Source organism: Ambystoma mexicanum, chromosome 4q (genome assembly GCF_040938575.1).
Source record: "Ambystoma mexicanum isolate Mex_15411 chromosome 4q, UKY_AmexF1_1, whole genome shotgun sequence".
Classification (NCBI taxonomy): Eukaryota; Metazoa; Chordata; class Amphibia; order Caudata; family Ambystomatidae; genus Ambystoma; species Ambystoma mexicanum.
In genome coordinates, this window is record NC_090928.1 from 328,503,577 (window position 1) to 328,525,821 (window position 22,245).

Consider the following 22,245-nt stretch of genomic DNA (forward strand, 5'->3'; position numbering starts at 1 on the left):
AGATGGCTGGGGAGCTGAAACCATCTGGATGACTGGTTCCCAGGCCGGCTGGAGACAGAATCCCTTGCAGAGAGAGATGATCAGCCCATACACAAGAATGGTTTCCAGCTTGGCAGCTGACAAGAGATTCCGCTGATAATTATTCCAGCCTGACTGGATCCCAGCTGATTCTCCAAAAATAAGTTGACACATTTCAAATCTTAGTATAGAAACCCCCAATGTAAATCAAAATTTCCCGTAAGTGCTGTCCATGGTAAATCCAGCGAATAGAGGGCTGGGAGCCAAGGGGAATGCTAATCTGACAAAGATACAGGTGCAGTGTAAAATATGTTGCCCTGTGTGTCTCATTTATACTGGGTACCAAGTGAGATGTCATTTCCTTAAAGCCCAATGTGTTTTGTATTGAAAGAAACACTTTAAATCTGACCATATTTGGTGCTACTTAATGCAGAGTGTTTTTGTAAACTTAAGCACAATTAAAAATAATCTTTGCTCTTGCCAGCATAGATGCAGGATATAGTTTACTTGTGGAATGCTATTACCGAATGTGGTGATCAAATTTGCAGCCAGAGGTGAGCCTACTCATAAATTAGATGTTTGTGCAACAGAAATTAGCACAGAGAATTAATTATATTCATAAGAAACCGTGGAAAGTGTTCAACCCCTGCACTCCTTTATTTTGAAATTTACAGGCAGACTTATGTATAATGTGAAAGGGCAAGTGTGCCTTAACATGGTACCTTTTACAGGAGAATATAACGTCTCAAGCCTATAAACCTGCCAATCTAAAGGCAAATTAATAGAATGACATTAAAAGTTGTGCACACGTATAGATTGAAAACTAAACATGTGTTCATTGAAGGCAGTGCACACGTGTTCTCTGAAACTTGCCCAGACCTATTATTTAATAACTGCACATATGTATTCTGATAAAACTGCACACATGTTCAAAGAAGAGTGCACAATCCCGGAGTATCATTTTCCTAATCAAAACCTGTAGGAGTCGGATGCAATCTGTTCTTGCCTACATGTAAATGACTTGCACATAGCCTATACATTCATAACTCCAGCCTCATACAGTGGAGCAAAGTAGAACGAATAAGTACTTATAAATGTAATTTTTTCAAGTAACTTTTTCTACTACTAGTTTTGATACTGGGCAAAATCAAATGTTTTGGAAGAATTTTTAAATGGTTATTTATCAATATGTACACACACTGGCTGATAAGTGGCAATGCTATCATTGAAGTATACTGTTTTGCTTAGATAGAAGCCATCCTAGAAGGAGTGTATGTAGAACGACTAGTATCTTTTAGAGTATAATATATACCTAGAATTGATTATGGAAATTGATGTTTGTGTGATTTGATGTTCGTAAGATTTTATATAGCCAGGGACAGGTTTGTTTTGCTGACTATTTGTTTGAGTAAATAATATTGTTGTAATGTACATGGGATAAAGCTGGTTTGAAGTGAACTTTATTTCTTGAAATCCTTTTTGAGTTTTGACGAATCGGTCTGATTTTCTTACACAATTGTGGGGTGGACTAATGTATCAGACATGAAATTAGTTATGTCAACCTACTGTGAACTTATAATTTAAATGTCAACTTTTCTTTCACACTGTGAAGAAATCGAGACTGAGAGCCTTAAACCAGGGCTAAGGTCCCCCGAGTAGGCTACGAGACCACAGCCCTTGGAATGCTGAGCTGGTTGGTGAACAATAGGCAGTCCTCAAGCAAGGCGATCATTTAGTGAAAGCGGAGAGCGCACAGGAGAACGAGCTACTCGTTTACTTCGTTTTGAGTTGACAGATGCATAGCTGAGCCGGCAATCTTGAGCATGTCATGCAGCACTATTGTATACATTTCAACATGGCTCTGACGCCTATAAAGGCATGTGTACTTCTCATGGGTTCCTGGTAGGAGGTAAGAAGCCTTATTTGATGATGAATGAAAGCCGACCTGGGCGCAAATTATCGAAGATCAGTCACTCTAGGAAAAGGTCAACAAATAGCGTACAGTGAAACCCAGGGCTCTGTGGGTATAAAAAGGACTTGGGAAAATAATTTGCAACAGACCTGGAAACAGACGTGCCCCTCAAAGCTCCCTGGAGAAGGAAGGAGACCACTATTTGTTGAATATTTTTTTGGGATATATGGAGACCCTACTGGAAAAGATTTGGCACGTGTAGGAGAAACCTAGACTTCCTAAAGGGAATTGGTGAATCTGAAGTCAATCACTCTGGAATGTAGAAATAGTATTATGCAAAGTTCACAAAATAAATACGAAATGGGCATAAGACAGCATTTTTCCCTCTTTAAACCGCAACGGACAAAGCTTTCTCTATATCTAAACCATAGAGAAAATATAAAAATAAATCTATGGTATTGTAGTGTATTGTATAGTAACCATAGCTATTTTGGTCACTTTTTTCCAGATGCTTCTGCCAAGAAATGGGGGAGTGGAGAGGGGTTGTTAGTGGAGTAGATGGTAAGAGAGGTTTGAAACCAGAAGTGTTGATGGGTATAAACCAGAAATACCCAAATACTGAGTGCCATTGTTATTCCATCTGTGGCAGTGACACTTGGGTTGGTGTTTTATCTGCAGGGGATATCCATATTTGATGACAGCACTAGCAATTGGGATATCAGCTGGTGTAAAGGGAGGTATATGTGATTGATTGGAACTCGGTGTGGCTGCCTGTGCAATGAGCTTTGTGCTGGTCCTCAAGGTTTTTGTGGTGTAGTGGTGCTAAAAGGTAGCCTGCTCTGTTTGTGGGGTGGGATCTGTGTGCATAGTGTCAGGTTGCTAGTAGCTAGGAAAATCTTTTAGTTGGGGAAATAAGGGCTTTGGGGTTCCTGATGAATCCTGTTATTGAGGTTTTAGGGCTAGACTGAACCATTTGAGTTAGTTTGTTATTGAGCTGAAAGATGTTTTGCCATTTTACACATCAGCCATTACTCTTCAGGGTTCCATTTTATGATGACTGTTTCCTCTCCTACATATTTATATAGGAGAGGAAAAGACTTGGTATTGAAAATACCAATGAGAAAACAGATTTTAATGTTGTGACCTTAGAGTCCCAGAATTCCAAAAGTACTGGGACGAAGAAGGCTGCAGAGGCACAAGGTTGCAAAGTGCAGCCCACTAAGGTTGATGACCCACACCTGAGGGTGGCTGAGAGGCATAAAAAAAACCTCAGGTACAGCCCATGAAACCAAGATGGAGGAAGGAGAAGCATCCGAGGCAGCAGCAGGAGGGAGGGTAGTAGTAGTAGTTGGTGGAGGAGTTTTGAACTCTCCACAAAGCAGCAGAGGAAGAAATTGTGGAAGAGCCAGGACACCGGGACCACAGCGGCAAGTGAAGTTAATGCCGATCCGGAGAGGGTCACAGGTGCTCAGGATTTCATCTGCAGAGGTTGCGCAGTGGAAATCGCACCTTTTTGTAACTTTTCCCATTGTGCAACGTTTGCTAGTGGCAGGCACGCACTGGATCGCTGGGCGAGTTTTAAGAGGTCTGGAAGTGACAGCAGCTAGTCATGGGAAGCTGTGCAAGAGAGGTTGCTGGGCCGTGCAGGAGTCATGAAGCAGAGGAGTTGGAGGCAGTGAGGCAGCTGGATGCACATGCCAGAACCGGTGAGTTCAGTGTTATATTGGGAGCCCTGCGTGTCTGCCCACTGGACATGTCCAGACCCCCCCTTTTGAATACCGAACTGACATAAAGAAGTTAACAATTTTGACACATACCAAGCTGATGTGAATCGAAGTAGTTGGCATAATAAGAACTTAAACATCCAAACTGAAGGCTGTGACTGTTATATATTGGGTTACAATAGAAGTCAAGCACACAAAGGGGTAATAAGTTAAGAGAATGGAAAAAACTATTTCCAAAGCCAACAGAAAGGCCATTGATAAACAGCCAGTGTTACCCAAGCCAAAAGATCATTGAGCGTTTAAGTTTTTGTGAAGAATATTGCCCATGTGTAGAGGATGTTAAGGTGGTTTAAACATACATGGACGAAACAAAAGAAGTGTGTCGGAGGAAAAGAGTTATCACCATTTGGTAATAATACCGAGGTGGAACAATAGTGGCAGGAGGGATGACCTTCTAAGAAGAGGTTCCGAGGGAGGACAGCATTGCCTGTCTTGCGTGTGGCACACATAGGTGTAGTGAATAGCACCAGTGTGGTTCTTGTTTCCCTGAAAGAAATTCATAAACCTAATTGTGTGAAGCAGATGACATTATTAATACTTTTGAAGTTGACTCTTGTCACAGAAGTACTTGCAAACAGTAGTTTGGTCTGGCAAAGAAGTATAACAGAGCATAGAACTTAGTGCCAATTGATTCTGTGCGGGCAGGAGAGTATACCCAACTTTATTAGTTTGTCTTGACTGGCAAGAGAGGATACCAGTTCCAAGAACGTTTGTAACAATTGATATTGCTCTGGCAAGGGAATACACCGAAACAGAGTGGCATGAGGAGAATCCTGTGAATCCCCCCTCTAAAACCTTGCCTAAAGTCTCCTCGCAGGTGGCCAGGATAGTTGCTTCCTGATCCAAATCCTGGGATTGGTGTACTGTGGAAGGCTCACCTGGCTGGAGACCAGGCCCAGGGCAGTGGTGTGATTTCACTGGGTCAGACACAGTATTTCGTCTTAGAGCAAGATTCTCTTGCAACTGGGCTAAAGGAGGAATTGGCTCATTGCCAATTTAAAATATCTCAACCACCTGCTAAAAATGGAAAGATAAACTCCCAGGGTAAAACCCAACCAAGCACTGTCTTTTTCAAGAACAAGTCTTTTGCCTCCCTAACAATATATATCCACCACAAGGCCAACGGTATACTAAAAGGGATGACGGAAATGTGTTATTTTCTGTTACCTCTATCTCTAAAAAGGTTAAGCCCTATAATTTCTCGTCCAACAATATCAGGGAAAATGAAAGTACTATCAGAATTAGTAAGGGAATAAGAAGGTTGAATTTCCCCTCAAATTAACTACATGTCCCAGAATCCTCAGGGACTGTGACAAAGAGGGCTGAAGAGGCATGTAGAGGTGAAGAACAATCAAGCAGGCCTAATAGTCTTTGGCAGGGTCAAGGAAATTAATATGACAGGCCTGCACCTGTTGCCAAGTAACCCACCTGAAGGAGCTCCATACTCCAAATCATTTGAAGTACTTTGCTGGTAACTAAAAACCAGTATAGTTCACACTTGCATAGAAATTAAAGCAAGAGAAAGCTTTCACAGTCCTGGGAAGTCCTGTTTAACAAAGTGAATTGTAGCACGCGCTTAGTCAGTGTCAAGCAAACTGTTTGCATAAGAAGAAATCTTTCCTTTTTCCAAGCATTACCGGAGAGGTTGCGTGTCTCCTATTAAGATAGAGAATGTTATTGGTAATGATTTAAGAAGCTGTAGTTGACTTCGCCAAAGTGTTACAAGAACATTCAAAATCAAATAAGAGTTGTGTATAAGATATTGAGTTTCCCCGTACATGTTAAAGCAGGATGCTGGCTGAATCAAAAGTGAACGCAAATATATAAGTTGAAGTTCTTCAAAAAAGAGATTGCATATACCTAGATCTGTTTCTGAAGGGAAATCTGAAACTTGTAGCACTCAGAACAAGCTTTTCAATAATTCGACGTTGTTGCAGTCACTGAAAGAACAAGCATTACCCAAGCCAGTAGACCGAGCCTTTCTAAGGTTAAACCAGTTACATAATAGGGGGTTGCCCCAACAAAGTGGTACAGCTATTGAGGGGGTCTCAAATAATCACACAAAGAAATTCAAAAGCTGTAAAAAAAAATTGAATTAATAGAGTATAGTCCTAATTTGCATGGTATCCAAAAAAGGATATCCTAATTATTCTTCCTTAAAGCAACCTGAGATAATCAGTGCGAAATCTAACACAATATAAAGCCAAATTCAAAAGGCATTTTCAAAAAGTTTACTTCACAAACACAGAAAAAAGAAAATTGTGATATAAAACTGACATGAAATTTTCAGTGAAAAATAAGGTGCATTTAACAAATGTATGAAATCACCAAAATTCTTTTTCTTTAGAGAACAAATATACGAAAAAACACATCAATGAAATGTTTCAATACATATAAACCAAATTATATTAAAAAAAGGAAAATAAAAAGCAATTCAAGTCAATTTGTTATGCAAACATGTAAATTCACTTGTACAGGTCTGCCAACGTAAACTTTTCACAATATTCAAGTTGAAAAGAAAGGGTCTCAAAAAAGGGGGATGATGTTGTAAACAAAATGAAAGTTCCAACAGAAAAAGACCACATTTACGTTTCGGCGGGCCACCTGTAAGGCCACTGATGTTAAAGAAACGCCTCCCTCGGGGCAGAGTGAGTAATGATAATCCCCAAAATTAATGTGGGGGGAATTCTTCAAGACAGGGTTTTGAGACGTCAGTCACCTTGGTGTCAAGCATGGGCAGCAGTATCTGAGTAAAGGCATTACTTTCAACTCCGGAAAAGGAAGAACTTCTGAAATGATCGAGGCCAGATTCATCTAGAGAGGGTAACATTTTTGAGGAACTTGTAAATCTTCTCTAGAAAATGGATGCCCAGAATTACTTGTTTGTATTTCAAATTAAAGATTTCCCATAGAAGAACAATGGTTAGTTCCATGGGCGGTAATGAAAACCCTCAGCCATGGAGGAGTGGGCGGAGTGGGAGCTACGCGAAAAACGCTGCAGCCGATGCAAGTGCCTGCCCAATTTAGAACTGAACACTGTGGTTTTGAAGTTGTTGCAAAACCAGGGTCATCTGATACAAGTGTGACAAGATTATCTAAGGCTGGAAGAGTTGTAGTACAGCTTTGGGGTAACAACTGGAAACAGAAAGGTGAATCTAAAGCTGAAGAAGGAAGATGGGGGCTTGTTAAAAGAACTAATCAAGAATCTGTGAAGCTGAGACTGGTGAAGCAGAAAGAGAGAAACAGTCTAAGAGCTCCGACAGATTTTTGTGGTAGCTGCAAGACTGAAAGGAAAGGCAAAGAGGCTGCTATTTCTTAACACAGAGAGAGGAGTGCCTTGCCAGCCTCTAGAGGGCGGAGCGTCTTGTATCAATTTTGCCCAATACATTTTTAAACAAGTTGCAGCAGAATGTGTATAATTTTGTCAGAGCATTTGCAGATGAATGTAGTTGAAGGCAGTAGTAGACTGTGATGTATTACCCAAATTGACCTTTTACAATTGACCATTAGCACAATTGACCTAATTATAGTGGTCCTAATTGACCTTCTGCACAATTGACCTTTATATTATTTTAGTTATTTTATATATGTATTGGGTTGGTTTTGGATTATAAATAATATAAGGGGATTCGGTGGGGGGGTTGCAGGGGGGTTTGGATTGGGGGGGGATTCCGGGGGGTTTCCCCACATATATGTCCTAATTGACCTTCTAAATTAGGTCAATTCTCCCGAGGTGAATTGTGAAAAGGTCAATTAGTATACAACCGACTGTGAGGCAAAGGCACGCGCTTTCACGGTGCCATTTGTAGAAGGGAGTTGCTCAGGAAAAGCAACCCCCTTAGAAGAAGCATCCTGACGAATTGTATTAACAACGCGGTTACACAAAAAGAATTGTCATTCAGATTGAAGTGGAACTTTTATTTTGACTTCTATATATTGTATCCTGGAAGGAGCCTATCTAGGATTGCCATTGGTACTGTGTTCTTTGGGGAACCAGGAATGTCCAAAGTCAATTTCCTCCAAGGAAAAATAAAGCTCTAAATCAACTTGTGTAAAGTTCCAAAGAAACACAAGTTCAGCCAAACAAAAATCTTTTCTGCAACTGAAGTAGGAACTGTTACCAGTGGATATTTGATTGGCTGAACTTGTGTTTCTTTGAAACTTTGCACAAGTTGATTTAGAACTTTATTTTTCCTTGGAAGAAATTGACTTTGGACATTCCTGGGGGACCGAGATCTACCCAGGACAAGTCATCCTACACACTGGTTATTTGGTAATCTTTTATTTATATTGTGTATGCTTTGTTTTGATTGTTCTGTTTTGAGTAAGGGCAAATTTTGTGTATGCTAGGAGATCTTCCCTTAAATCCTAGAGTAGGTAGGGAATTCCCTGATAGAGTAGGCTTAGTTAGATTTTATTTGCACCTTTTCTTTGAAATTACTGACCCCTCACAGGTAGTAGTGGAAAACCTGTCATGAGAGTAAACCAGGTGAATGTCGTTGAAGTACTGTGGTGGGGTAAAGTTTATGAAAAAGCACTTGAAGAATCACTGAAGTGTTTTGGTGAACTAGTACTGAAGCTAAGGGGCTGATCCATGGAATTTGTGCGCCGAAAAACGTGGATTTGTGCACCATTCTGCCCGCAAATCCCTGTTTAACAAATGAGGATTTGTGGGCAGAATGGCGCACAAACACCAGTTTTTCAGTGCACAAATTGCATGATTCAGCCCCTAAAAGTGGTGCCAACATATCCTGACAGAGACATTTGTTTTGAAACTAATGAAGCTCTGCAATATTCTTGACTACAAGAAACTTGTTTCAAGATCATTATTTAAAATAGACATTGTTGATGACAAGAAGCTGTCTCAAGACCTGGACTACAAGTGGAAAGAGGAAAGCTTTATTTACCAATTGTGAATACCTTCGTAATTCAAGTTGGAACTCTGTGTTGTCAAGTTGGATTAAGAGAACTGAATTGGAACTTTTTGTTATGAGACAGGATTTGCTTATCCCTTTTGAACATTTAAACAAAAACCTGCTTGAATCTGTGGAAGGGGAGTTCGCCCAGGTTATAATTAGCTGCTTCTATTTGTTACAGTTGAATTGCCATTTATTTCCTTATTGATTTGGTGTGTATATAAGTGTAGTATATAAGTGTGAGGGACAGAAAGCCTTTGTTTAATCCTCATCAGGTTAGGGCTACTGAGGCTTTTAGCCATCCTTTTGAGTTTATAAAATGCCAACTTTTGAAAAACCTTGACAAAGTTGTCCGCCTCACATTTCTGGCTTCTCACATTATCCTGCAATGCTTTATTTAATTCACAGCAAACATGTGCATTGTAACTACTGAGTTATCAACTTCATATAAAAAGTCTAAGTGAGATTAGGTTGACGTTCTACTGTAATTTTTGCAACCCTATTTTTTTACATGCTTGTTAATTCACTGAGACATCCATGGATCTGTTATTGAATTCGATTGATGACAAAAGACATCTAAATAGGATTGATTGGAATCTGCTAGTATATTTTACAGGGAATATCCCTTCACAGGGAATTAAGTGAATACGTTCTGATAGCCTAGTCCTGCCTCACCGTACCATAGATTTTGATCACCCAATAAAGACCAAGACTGGTTTCACCAAGTTCTCATTCTGGGTCATGCAGCCTTCAGGGAGACATTGCTGATCCTTTTGTGTCATTATGGGTTTGATGTCTTTAGACTTGGCTATTCCCTATAAGCCCCATTAACATGCAGAGGAGTTGGAATGTTGTAAACTGTATATTTGGAAATCCATATGCTCTGTCAGTTGACAATGGATCCTTGCCACCCAAAATAATAGTTATTGATTGCGGTGGAAGGGTTTGAAGTTATTACGTTTTGTACTATCCTTTGCTGGTAAGGGAAGTTGGTACAATAAGGATCCAGGTGTAGTGGTGCAATCTGGGCCATTTTAAAATGAACATGTAAAAGTAAAGTAGAATGCTTTTAGGCCTTTGTTTTGTTCAGCTTATTTTTATTCCAAGGTGTTGGAGGAGCACAAAGCAGAGTATGCATCTCCGCTGTGCTTTCCTCCTGCTTGGGCAAGCATCCTGTTGAAAAATGGCTTTCTTCCCAGATGACCGAGTGCCAAGTAAAAAAGGAAACTTCTTTACTTAAGTTAAAGGTTACATAGATTCAGTTACAGGACTCTGGTAGATGGGGACACATCCACTGGCCACCCTCTCTCTCAGCCAGCCTCATCAACTGCCATTCAGAGAACACCGAGCAGAGAACATTCGCGTAACATTCCACATCCAAGCACTCATAACATTGTATGCATACTGAGCAGAGTAGATGGGGAGAAGTTAAGTCACAACACACTTCATTGTACACACCCATTACTTTTTCATGCAAGCATTCAAACAAATGGATTTCTATGGAATGCACCTGTGTTAGAGCAGGCATATTCCATAACAATCCATTAGTAAATGCTGCCTGCAACGCGTAATTTGCAGGCAACCCTTTTTTTAAAAAAAGAAAACGTTTTATTGGGTTTTCAAGTATAGCCATCAACATTTCCCCAACATCCCCCCCTGCCCTCCCGTAGGCCCCACCCTGCCCATTCCATAGAGTGAATTTTCCATCTCATCCCAGAATAGGTGTTCACGATGCGAATAGGTCTTATTTTGTGTGGGCACCATTAATACGAGAGTACTGATCCCCATTCTTTCTGAAAGGCAACATTTAATTGGTATGCAAAACAGGGTAAAAGAGCGAGCAGCGGTGATGCTTCGTTGTTTTACCCTTTGCCTTTGCCCTCTGCCTTACAAACATAATAAATGTCGTGCAGGGGGCCCAACAGCATTGCTGACGTTACCAGTCCACTGCCTGCAGTCTCAATGATGGTAAACGGGAATGTACATATAATGTAACAGTTGATTGCAAGTTTTACAATTGGGATGCTGTAATGCCGGCTGGCTTCCCTTTATGACGTGGATATTCAGTGTGTGGGTGCGAGGGGAGTGGCCTCTAGACAAATAAAAATAATATGTAAAAGAAAATCAGTGATTATGTATTCTTATGAATGGATCAGTGCAGACTATTTTCGCTTTGCGTGTCTGTGTATGATTGCTAATCTTACATTGTGATGAAATTTGGCAGGAGTGTTACTGTTTTCTAGATAAAGGGTGGCAGGTGCTCCTCCAGTAACCCCTCTCGAAACTATATATATTTCAAAATGTCCTCCTCGTTGAGAGAGATGCCACACTATTGCCTTAAGGTTTTACTGGAAGAGGAGATTGAATGCCAGCTTAGTGTACCAGAAGTATTTGCATTCAATTTGCTTTATTCGTCCATTTTTAATGACATGTTATTGTTACTGATCGCAGTTCTAGTAATGTGATGGCTGGCACGTGTTTGGTGCTCCTCTTTGTATTTTATTCAGGCCAATTTGCTTGTGTTGAGAAAACTGTGTAGCAACCTGTAGGGGGGCAATAGATTAAGCGGTACCAAGGTATGTTCCAAGCTAAGGGTGGTAATCCTCCTAGACCTTTGTTGGTATGACAGTTTGACAAGGCAAATGTACCATGCACCCGTAGTGTGTGAGGGAAGAGAGGATTGTCTAATCCTTAAGGAGCAATCATGATTGAGCAGGCATAAGAGTTGTAGTAGAGAACATAGAAGGGAGGCAATATATCACCCGAGATACCTTTGTTAGGGTGTGATCAGTACATTCAGAACATGAAAGCACTAACGCTTTCCGAAAAAGATGGGTGTGCTTAATCTGAGTTCTAAAACTGTAATGCAGTAGCATAAGCCTGATAACTGCAAGTAAACAACATAAGGGTGAAATGGAAACGGTGCACCCTCGTCCCATGTAAGAGGTGCAAGCGAAACGGATCTGCAATTAGAGACGCAGTTTACCTGGTGTAATGTAAGTTGTCTTGTATAGTGCCTATAGTACTATTGGTGGCCTCACTGTGCCTGGTTCTGTAAGAAAAAGGGAGGGTGGGGTTCATTTTTGGGAGAAAGGGAAAGGGCGATGGGGATACCTGTGGTGTTGATGGGTGCAGGTCGGAAGTACCTTGTTCCTTTGTGTCAATCTGCTTTATATGAGTTTGGAGGAGAAACATTGGAGTATGCTATCTAAAGGGAAGAGCCCAAGATCTGATAGACTACAGCGTGTTGGGTCTTGTTAGCTGCAGATGTTGGAGAGTCCAACAGGGCTAAATAAGTGAGCTTAGTTGCCGTTCGTTTAACGTCTGTGCTAACGGGTAGGAAATTGGGGGTGGGTTGCTGCAGTGTAAGGTGGTACGAGATCTTGGAGGACAGTCATTTCGGGTGTTGGCATGAGTAGGATTACAAGGCAAAACAACCTGCAATCCTGCACTCTTACCCCTGGCCACCTGCAAACAGGTCCTTGTTCTGTACTTGGAATGCCACCTCTCTCGCTCGTCTCACTCCTCCTCCTCCTCCTCGTCTCTGTCTCCATCTCCAATAGATTCATTGTACCTAATGAGTAACGCAAACAAGCATCTGTGAGTTGGCAGATGAGAGAAAGGGGCGGTGTGGAAACTCAGACATTACACTAACCTGCTAAGGTTCAGTAGAAGGGCATCTTAAAATTTGAGGGACGCAGTCACCCAGATCACCTTCCTGGTATGTTGGTTAGCAGGCCGGGAGATGCCTCAAACCTCTTTTTAACATGCTGAATGTCCTACTGGGGCTTTTGCCCATTGAGGGCAAGGCAAGATGTTTGCCAGGCATTGATCGAGTCATAGGTTAGAATCAATGCTCATTTTACTCAGAGGTCTAACTTGCTCTTTCCCACAAGGCCCAAACTCTTCTCAAAAGGTCCAATATTAAATCCCCCAACCACAACTCACCAGGTTTTGGCACAGCACCAGGCCTTTGGTATCAGTGATACTGCAACCCTGCAGGAGATTCTTCACAATGAAACGTGGTGGTGGCGTGACACCTGTGAGCAGACTTTGGGTGCTTGCTTACTTCATGCAGATAAGTAAAGAAGGAAACCACCTTAAATTACATTAGTATATGTCAATTATATAATGGTTATGCTGTTGTCATCCCTTAATTCTTTGTCCCTTGTCACTTTTTACTCTGGCGGGTAAACCACCACGTCCATGGCTGTCCAACTCTTTTAAACATCTCAGAAGCCTTCTTCATAGGTCTGAAGACAGATGGCTAAAACACCAAACTGAGGCTAATTTTCAAGCCTATTCTTCTCTTCATCACTCCTTTTCTCTGTTTTACTCACGCTAAGGATCATTATATTCAACCTCTTAATCAGTCGGTCTAATTCTCCTAGGTTTTTATTTTCCAGTCTTAAACTCTTATCACCAACTCCACCTAACCCATCATCTAATTCTACTTTTGATTCCAATCACAATTTTGTCTTGTCTAAAGTACAAGACATTAGATGTTTCTTGGATCATTCTAATTCATCTGCAGCATCTAATTGTTCTAATGTCTCCACTCCTAGTGTTTGTGATAATTCAGTGTCTTTGTTGCAATTTCTGAAAGCGATGTTATATCCACCATGGCTCTTTATACTACAACTGCTCCTTCAGATCCACTTTCTGCATTTTAAATGTAATTTTTCCTTAATTTGCTTCACTCTTAAGTACACTTTTGAATCTTCGTTTATATTCTGGGATTTTCCGGATTCCTTTAAAGTAGCTACCAGTATCCCATTATTAAAGAAGCCTCCTCTCGATGCTACTGAGTTAGCAAACTTTCGTCCTATTTCTTTTTGTCCTTATTTGTCTAAGCTTCACAAACACATGGTGCACTCTCATCTTACCTCCTTTTTGAACTTGTATCATCTGCTTTTGAAATTGTCTTCTATATTGGTTCTGTTAGATCTTAGTGCAGCATTTGATACGTTGGATTATCCAACGTAGCTTTCAAGCTCATCTTCATTGGGTATTTCTGGGGTGGCTCTACAGTGGTTTTCCTCTTAGCTATCTTTGTTCATTTTTGTAGTGTGTGCTTTGTCACATTCCTATCCTTTTTAGCGGGTACTTCATCAGGTTCCTGTCCTTTTTCCAATGGAGTTCTGCAGGGATCTGTTCTTGGTCGTCTTCTTTTCACTCTATACTACACCTTTGGGATCTTTGACTTCCGATCATGGCTTTCAGGCACATTTTTATGTAGATGGCACTCCCCTCTTTCCCTCTTTTCCTTCTTTTGGTGACACTATTCAGCATCATTACCGGGTGAGGGGGTGAGGGGTGGCGGCCTCCCAGCCAATACGGAGTCTCTGAATGGGTTCTTTACCATATGGTATATACCCCTTTGAGCCTCCTCGGAGTGGGAAGCTGCCATCTTCTCTCGCCGTGAATCATGGAAATGCTCCCCCCGCGACCCCTTCCCGCAACCCCCCATTTCCACATATTTAGCCTGCCCCAATTACCTTGCGCTGCCTTGTCCCTCGCTGACACCGGGAACAGTAGTTTTCCCAGTGCATCGCAGACTTGCGAATGGCTGCCATGGAAAGGGAGAAGGGAATACGTGTACGTACTTTCTCCCCGATCCATGGCGCCATTTTTTGTAGTTTTTTATCGAGTTAAGAAATGATTAACACGCTGTTTCTCAACTTGAGAAAAATACACTATTAGTAGCACGGTACTACATGCTGGGATATTTATAGCAATATAAGCCATGCAGGGGGTCATTACCCATCAGGTAATGCCCCGGGGCTAACATTAAAGCCATGGCTTCCATTGGGCTTGTAACTGATGCTGCAGGCCATTACCCAACTGGTATTACACTCGCCCCCCTGCTCAGATTATATTGCTTAAATGTCTTTCTGCTTGTCTCTTGCCCGTTAAATCTTGGATGTCTTCACTTTCTTAAGTCTTAATACCAAGAAAACAAATTATTTTCTTTCCTGCATCTTCTGCTATTCCACCTTGTTCAGTTTCCTTTCCTACTCTAAATGTACTGATACGGCTTTGTTCTCTTAACCTGTGCTTCATTATTGATCATATACTTTACAGGCTCAAATCTTTACTTTATTTCAATCGTTTCAATATTCAGAAAATCCGTCATCCATTAACTTTTACTTCTACTAAATTATTATTGCAAACTACTGTTTTAGCACATCTTATCTACAAGGCCCACATCCGCCTCTTATTCGAGCCAACTCGCCATCCATCGATTCAGGCACCAGAGAGCAGGGGCCTCCAGTATCCCGGTCATTTCTTCCAAGACCTAGAACTCCTTACCACTGTCACTGAGAATTAACAATCGTACCGGCTGTTCCAGAAACAACTTAAGACTTTACTCGTCATTATGAACTTGCCTTTGTCTAACTGAAACTAAACTAAGCTATCTGTACACAGACTTCATCACCTATTCTCCACTGCATGTAACCAGTGCCTTGATGCCTCTGGGTTCCGAGCGCTTGTTAAATGCAAAAATAAATAAAAATGTGCTGCTCTATGGCTATGCTCTTTTTCCTCAGCTCTGTTGTACATTCTGCTTTAAGATTACTGTTTAGACGTCCATATTCTTTTAATATTTCTCTACTGGACCCAATACCATTGGCTTCCCATGAATTCTACATTTGAGGTATGTGTTCTTTGCCTGCTATTTAAGTGTGATCATGCAATGGCTTTTGTTAGTGTTATTTTTTTCTTTGCCACCAATGGGTTCTTTGTTCTGCATCCCAGTTTCTTCTCTCTGTTCCTCGCCCCCTGTGTGCATCTTCTTGGTTTTGTCCCTTTCAACTATTGGCTCCGAATCTCTTTAACTGCTTAGCACTTTTTTAAGCAACATCTCAAACTCAATCTTTTATGGCCTGCCTTCCCTCACAATACTTGTTCTTGAGTTATTGGCTGTGTCATGCCATTGATTAGCTTGGTGTATGATTTAGTAATTTGCTTTTTTTGAACCGTTGAATTACATACAGTGCCGTGGATAAAAGCGATATATAAATGCTGTAAATAAATATAGAAACGTAGTTATAGTTTTTAATGCTTAAATCTACAAAGCCAATTTTGAGTATTGTGGACCTATAAACTTTGTCAAATTCATACCTTGTGTACTAACTAAAGATACGTTTAAATAAGTATTCAATAATGTTGAGTGCCGAAGTCCAAGTGTCTGTATTTGATGAAAGATGGATTTCTTATCTGGCATCCTTTGTGATGGGTAATTCAAGGTATATATTTGAAGGCAGCAGTCTGCAAGTATTACTCAACTTGTTCCTGTGGTAGTGCAATACACCAGGTAGGTTGAGTCGCATGTAATCTGTTGTCGAGTGTCATGTATAGTCATCTGAGCAAGACTTGTTTTTCCCAATTCATGTCTGCTTTTAAAAGCATGCCAGTAGTAGATGCATTTTATTTCTATTCTTTTCTTTTAGTGGACATTTGTAAGGTGTCTATACAACAAATACTGTTTCGTGCATGTTACTACCCCACTCCTCATGATTGTTTGTGTACATTGTTCACAAGAAGGCAAGGTGCTTCAAAATCATGTTAAAATTGAAGACAACTCTTAGATCAATAAAAAGCTTATGTGAGGATCAAGGAATGAGACCCAGACACAGGGGACTCCTACTTTTGGCTAGGGACTTTTATTTGAAATCAAAAGGGGTTGGGAAAATGCCTTACCATCCCTATCCTAGGAATATTTCCCTACCTCAACCAAAAACGAAGCGGTTTGTCCGTTGTCAAGATGTCCAAAGTAAAAAGTACGTTCTGTGTCCAAAATCCTTTTCCGGCCCTCACACTCTATAAAGTCACTATAAGGTGTAAAGGATATTCTCTATGGATCTCAAAGTGCACAAATGTTCCATTCAAATGAAAAGTTATAACTCCAACATGAAGTTCGAAGTTAAAAATGTTAACAACGTTCACATCACCAGGGAATGACTCCCTTCCCCAGATTCCTATTATCAAAATGCACGTTTCTTATAGCCCAGAAGATGTTCTCCCTCTTGGCGCGCACACACAGTTCTTGGGAAAAATGGCTCCTTTCCCCAACCTTTCTCCAAGTAAGTTCAAAATAATTCAAGATCCTCGGGCATGCAATTTCCTTAAAGATTCTCCTGAACTTAACACACACTTGCCTGGTTTACTCCTACATCCCATCCCCTTTCCTCCGTGCTGTATGAACGTCCATCGCTAGGGACGTGAGACGGAACCTTTGTCACCAGAAAAAATCTTCTTCCCCTTCAAATTTAGAGGTGCGTGGGGGCACAGTCCTGGGAGCATGCGCTCCCCTGACTGCGCCCACCGGTGGCACTCCCCAGTCCTCTTTCACACCTTGACGGGAATAGACCGCTTTCACCAGCGCTCCTGGGTAAGGATTCGGCCTAGTAATTTCACGTGCTCTTCCCCAGAGAAGTATCTTGGTCTTTTTGTCTTTATTCAGATACCTCTGTCCTCTGGCGCCACACTCCTCCCTGGCACATGTAGACGTCATCGGGCTTCAGCAGGTGTCCAGCCTGTGAGGGGCTATTCCCTACGTCCGACCCCCACGCTCTTTGTCTCTGCTGCCTTGGCCCCGATCACGGCTGGGAGGGTTAATCTGCGTGTGATGCTCTTACACCACGTGCTCTGAACACGCTGCTTCAGCTACCAGCTGCCAGGCCAAGGGGTCGCGAGATCCTACCGGTGACGTCGCTGAGGGACCACAAGGTTCTATTACCGGGTCTTCACCCGAGGGGCTACGCCCTACTACCGGACAAATGTCTGAACGGGTGCCTGTACTCTGCACTACCGGCGACACTGGCGAGGGCCCACCGCCTACCAGGCCCCGACCTGAGGTGCAGGATAAACCTCAACCTCCACCGACAAGAGTACAAGAAATGGCCAGGCCCAGCGCGGCAAGCTTCGCGACACAGGCACGTGGCATGCAGCCTGACAAAATGGCTGCTCGTCTGACACCATCCCCCTTCGGGGAGCAGGTAGGAGAACGAGTTTCTTCACCAGGCACGTGGCCTACAGTTTATCCTTCAGCATCACAGGGCAGATACACCCCGCAAGCAGTCGAGGCAAATTGTGTCCAGGCTTCAGCAACCTCAGGGCCCTGCGCCTACGCCCACACCACCAAGCACCCCCACCAGCCTGTGAGGACAGGTTTTTTAAAAGGTTCCTCACGCTTATGAGGTCCCCACAGATGGGCGTCATCCTGAAGAATGTGATCAGGGACATGCCCCCTCCAGTCCTGACTCCAGTTCTGCAACTAGCACTCAGTGCCGCTCTGCCCGTGGCTCCAGCACCTCAGGCCCCTGTGGAGCCTATGCTGCCGATGCCTGTTCCCTCTGTACCGGCCGCCCTGCCTCCTGCAATCCCGGCGTTTACGTATCAGCCTCCACAGCAGCCTCTGGCTCTGGCCAGTACACCTCAGCCCTCGGCGCCCAGTACTCCTCCAGCTGCAATGGACCAACAGGACACGGGGGTTCTGGCGGAGGTCCTCACTCTACGCCCTACGACTAGAACAGGGATTCCAATGCAGAAGGACGCTGTGGCTCTGGCCAAAAAAGAATGACTTAAACCCCATTCACCGCAGCCTAACAGGCGCCTCGAATCGAGGGGATCCACCCTTGCTGTCAGCACAATCTCCGCCACATCCTCGTTGATCGCCCGACCTCGCACTACTCCAAGCCGCAATCCTCCTCAGCTACCTCAGTCTCTGCACTCCTGGGTAAGGAGGGGAAGAACTTGGAAACGTATGGAAAGAAGGTCTATTCCAACGCTTCATTGCACCTTTGTCAATCCAATGCAGACACTATGCTCACTGCGGTCAACCAAAGGATTCGGCGCAAAATAAGACGACTTTCTTCTGGAACTTCAGTACAGAGTCCGGCGTGCTTCAAGGCGGGGCTGGCAGAAGCAAAAATTGTTGCATAGGACATAATGGAGTACACTGTGGCCCACATAAACGCCTCTGGTCATGCCATCTGCATCATTACGGACATGAGAAGAACAGCCTGGCTACGGGCTACCAAGTTCAACCCGGGCGTCCAGGAGCGCATATTGGACCTTCCATTCAAGGGTGGCATCCTTTTTCATTCCACCACCGATGAGGAACTTGATGAGAACAGTTCCCAGACTGCAAAATCTCGGTTTTCTGTTTCTGCCCCTTTGTTTTAGGTTCAACAACCCACTCAAAGAATAATTTATGGGTCTTACAGTAGTCTAGGCCATCTACCTTCCTTATGGTGTATCAGCTTTCATGTCTTGCCCCTTGTTGAATAGTAGTAAATATGTCCCCAGTTTCCTAAGCTTTTTGAGCTTCTTTATAACATAAGTGTCGTTTGAAATACGTTAGGTTGTCACATTCACTGCCTGCCTCATGTTAAGCGATTCTATTGTTGGTTTAGAAAACTAGCCTTTACAACACGAAACATTCAACAATAAAATATAAAGGCCATGGGGTGGTTTTAGATAACCAACCACCTTCCAAGGCCCACCCCAGTACAACAATGAAGTATGAAATATAAAAAATGGGGGGGGGGGTCAAACACACTCAGTCCCACCTTTAAATATAACTACACCACCTGCTACTTCAAGACTTGAATAAGACTGTCAGCTTGGCGAGGGGCGTCCAGGCTTTGGCTTAAGAGTATGGGCTACACAACCTGGCACTGGGAGCCGCTGTCATTTAAAGGAGACTAGACATGTTCACAATAGTTTCAGATGTCCAAGAAAGCAGCTAGCAAGAAGTCCAAACGACTGCAAAGATGGTTTGGAGGAGGAAATGCAGCTAGGAACTGAATGGTGCCTCCTGACGACAGGAATCAAAAACATTGAAACCCGTAACCTGGACAGGAGGAGCTAGACAAGAAAAAATCCCTTGCTGTGTGCAACCATGACATTACTGCAACCTCACTCTAAAAACGGACAGTGGATTTACTGCAGCAATAAACTGGAATTCTCTTAACTGGTGACATTTCCAGGAAAGGGAGAAAAAAGTTCGTTTTTATTAAAGTTGGACATAACATTTTTTTTTTATATATGTAACCAAAAAAACACTGGTTATTTATGTAACCAAACTACCTCATGCCCTTGTAAGAGGATTGATTGGGAACTCTTACATTATCCTGTTATCACACAAAGTTGCACATTTATTTTTGGGATAAATAGTCAGCACACTTTACATATCTGAATCGCTAAATTCATTATTTTATTTTTCTGAAAATGCATTGCAAAAATATATATTATGTGATTGCCATTCTCCGCACATAGCAATATAATTAATAAATGCATCTATTTACAACCATGAATGCATTCAGAAAATGTTTTTAAAAAATAAATGAATAACATATATTTTAACGCTGGCCATTAAAAGTGTGGCAGAAATGCTGACATATGTTTCATGGTCTTAATGTCTTTAATTCATCAGGGCAACCACTTGTTGAAGAAAATGGCATTTCAGGATGTGTCTATGTATAACAATGCACTCCAAGGCAAAAGACATTACATTATTGCCTATGAACAAAAACTCTGAAATGTCAAGGTCTGCTGACCACACAGAAGTGATAAATATTAATTAGTAATAAATACTTGTTCAATCTCATATTTTACAGGGTTAAACATTCTAACATAGAATAGCTGAGCAGTCATCTGGAAAGCTCTGCCTTACTGCATTAACAAGATATCCGTTCTTGTGTTGGGAGCTTAAAACGTGTCCTCCTCTGCAGTGTTCTATGAAACCGAAAACACAGAAGGGTGCATTTCAACTGGGGATTCTAATTAAGTGGATTACTGTTTAGCAACAAAGCTGGAGCAGATACTATTTAACACTAGCTCCAATAAATGCTTTTGGAAATACAACTCTTGCCTGTTAACTTGCTGCTGTGCCGGCATAAATGATACATGTGGAACTTTATTTCCGAGTACCTCTCATCACTAACCTTAATGCAGACACTTCATTCCCCACTGAAGTGCATCAACATATTTTCAGTATGATATTATTCATCTTATGGCTGTTCCGTGCCTTGGACCTTTCTCAAAAGGCCTCCAAGGATTCATAAATAGATACCATTAACCCTTCTTTACTCTGACATTGTATTGTGTGGTAGGCAGGAGGCCACATGTATCTTGATAGATACCACATGTTTCATTCTAGTCTGAGTATGGAAGCATGTGCTAAGGATACATCAGCCATTCCATAAATCAGTAGGCGGGCAGCAATCACAGGCATGGCTATTAATAAATAACCTGTTTAGTCTTCGGTTAGTTTGAATAAATATCAGACCCCTGACCATATTTCTGAACCCTGTGTTCTTTTGCATAATAATGCATCTACTGTGCCTGGTTCCCCTTGACACATCTTCCAAGTAAATTGTGTTAATTATATACAATATAGTGGGTAGAAACCCGAAAATAGGAAACGGAGGCCACAGGATGGAAAAGGTTCGAAAGTACGCTTTTGTATATCTAGTGTAGTTCAGTACTTCTTTTTTAAAAGTCCAAAAAGTAGGTTAAAAATAATTGTGATATCTAGCATCGGTCTGCTGACTCCATTCCCTATTCCCCCTGGGTCAATCCGGGCCCGGCGTGAAGTCAGCTGACAACGGACGCACCAGCTGATTGGATGGTGAAAAATGTGAGCTGCGTCAGATATTTTGGAAAGGTCGCCGTATTGATTCCACGCCGTTGTCCGCAGACATCGCAGTAAAAGGTATGAAGAAATACAACATTGCACTTGTTAAACTAATGAAACGATCTCTGGGGAGGTGAGGGGTTATGTCGATGGGATGGGATATGGCCATAAAAAGCCACAAAACTGGTTGTTTTTCTTCTCCCATGTCTGAGAACATCCCAGATGTTCGGGGACATCATTCCTATTTCTGAATTACAGGGTTGGTGGAAAGCAGTTTTTGGGTGTTTTATAAGCGTCACTCAATGAAACTGCATGAAAATTTGAAATATCATTCTAGACCTGACCCTGAATGGTTCATCATCGTCTGGTTCTGTTTTGCAAAGAGGGAGAAAAATTAGAGGGAGGCACTCCCAAAATATTTGAAAACTTATAAATGTGGTGCCTTTGACGATTCTGCACAAAGGTGTGCAAAAAAATGTTACACCCAGATTTGTGTTTTTTTGCAAAGCTTGGTGGGATTTAGTCAAGAGGGGGCAACATTAGAGGGGAGGGGTCTCAACATTTTTAGATGGCTTTTAACTGTGTTGCCGTTTGATGAATCTGCACAAACGTTTTCAGTAGGTTTATGGACCCCACCTTGAATGTTTGTGCAAAGTCTGAATGGATTTTGTCAAGTATGTACGTACATTTTGACACTTTTCAAAAAATAAAACCTGGACAGATTTGCAGCAAACTCGTGCATGGAGCATTGGCAAGGACCTGAAAGCATGGTTTTGCAAATGTCTGTGTTTTATTTTTTGTAAAGTGTCATAATGTAAGGTAGTGATATACTTTGGTGACTGAGGTATAGACTGTGCCATGGGCAGTGGCCAGATTGTCCGGGTCACCATGACTTGGGCAATCTGGCTACTGGCCATGACCACGAGGGACCGGCAATGGGTGTTGAAGTGGGCATGGCCGGTGTGCAGT

The 22,245-nt window shown here is 42.1% G+C and overlaps 1 protein-coding gene across 1 annotated transcript in view; it reads left to right on the forward strand.

The window, feature by feature from the left end:
• The window catches only part of TTC27 (tetratricopeptide repeat domain 27), a 1,783,878-nt gene that overhangs the window by 1,309,955 nt on the left and 451,678 nt on the right, over positions 1–22,245 (forward strand). The window lies entirely within an intron of this gene.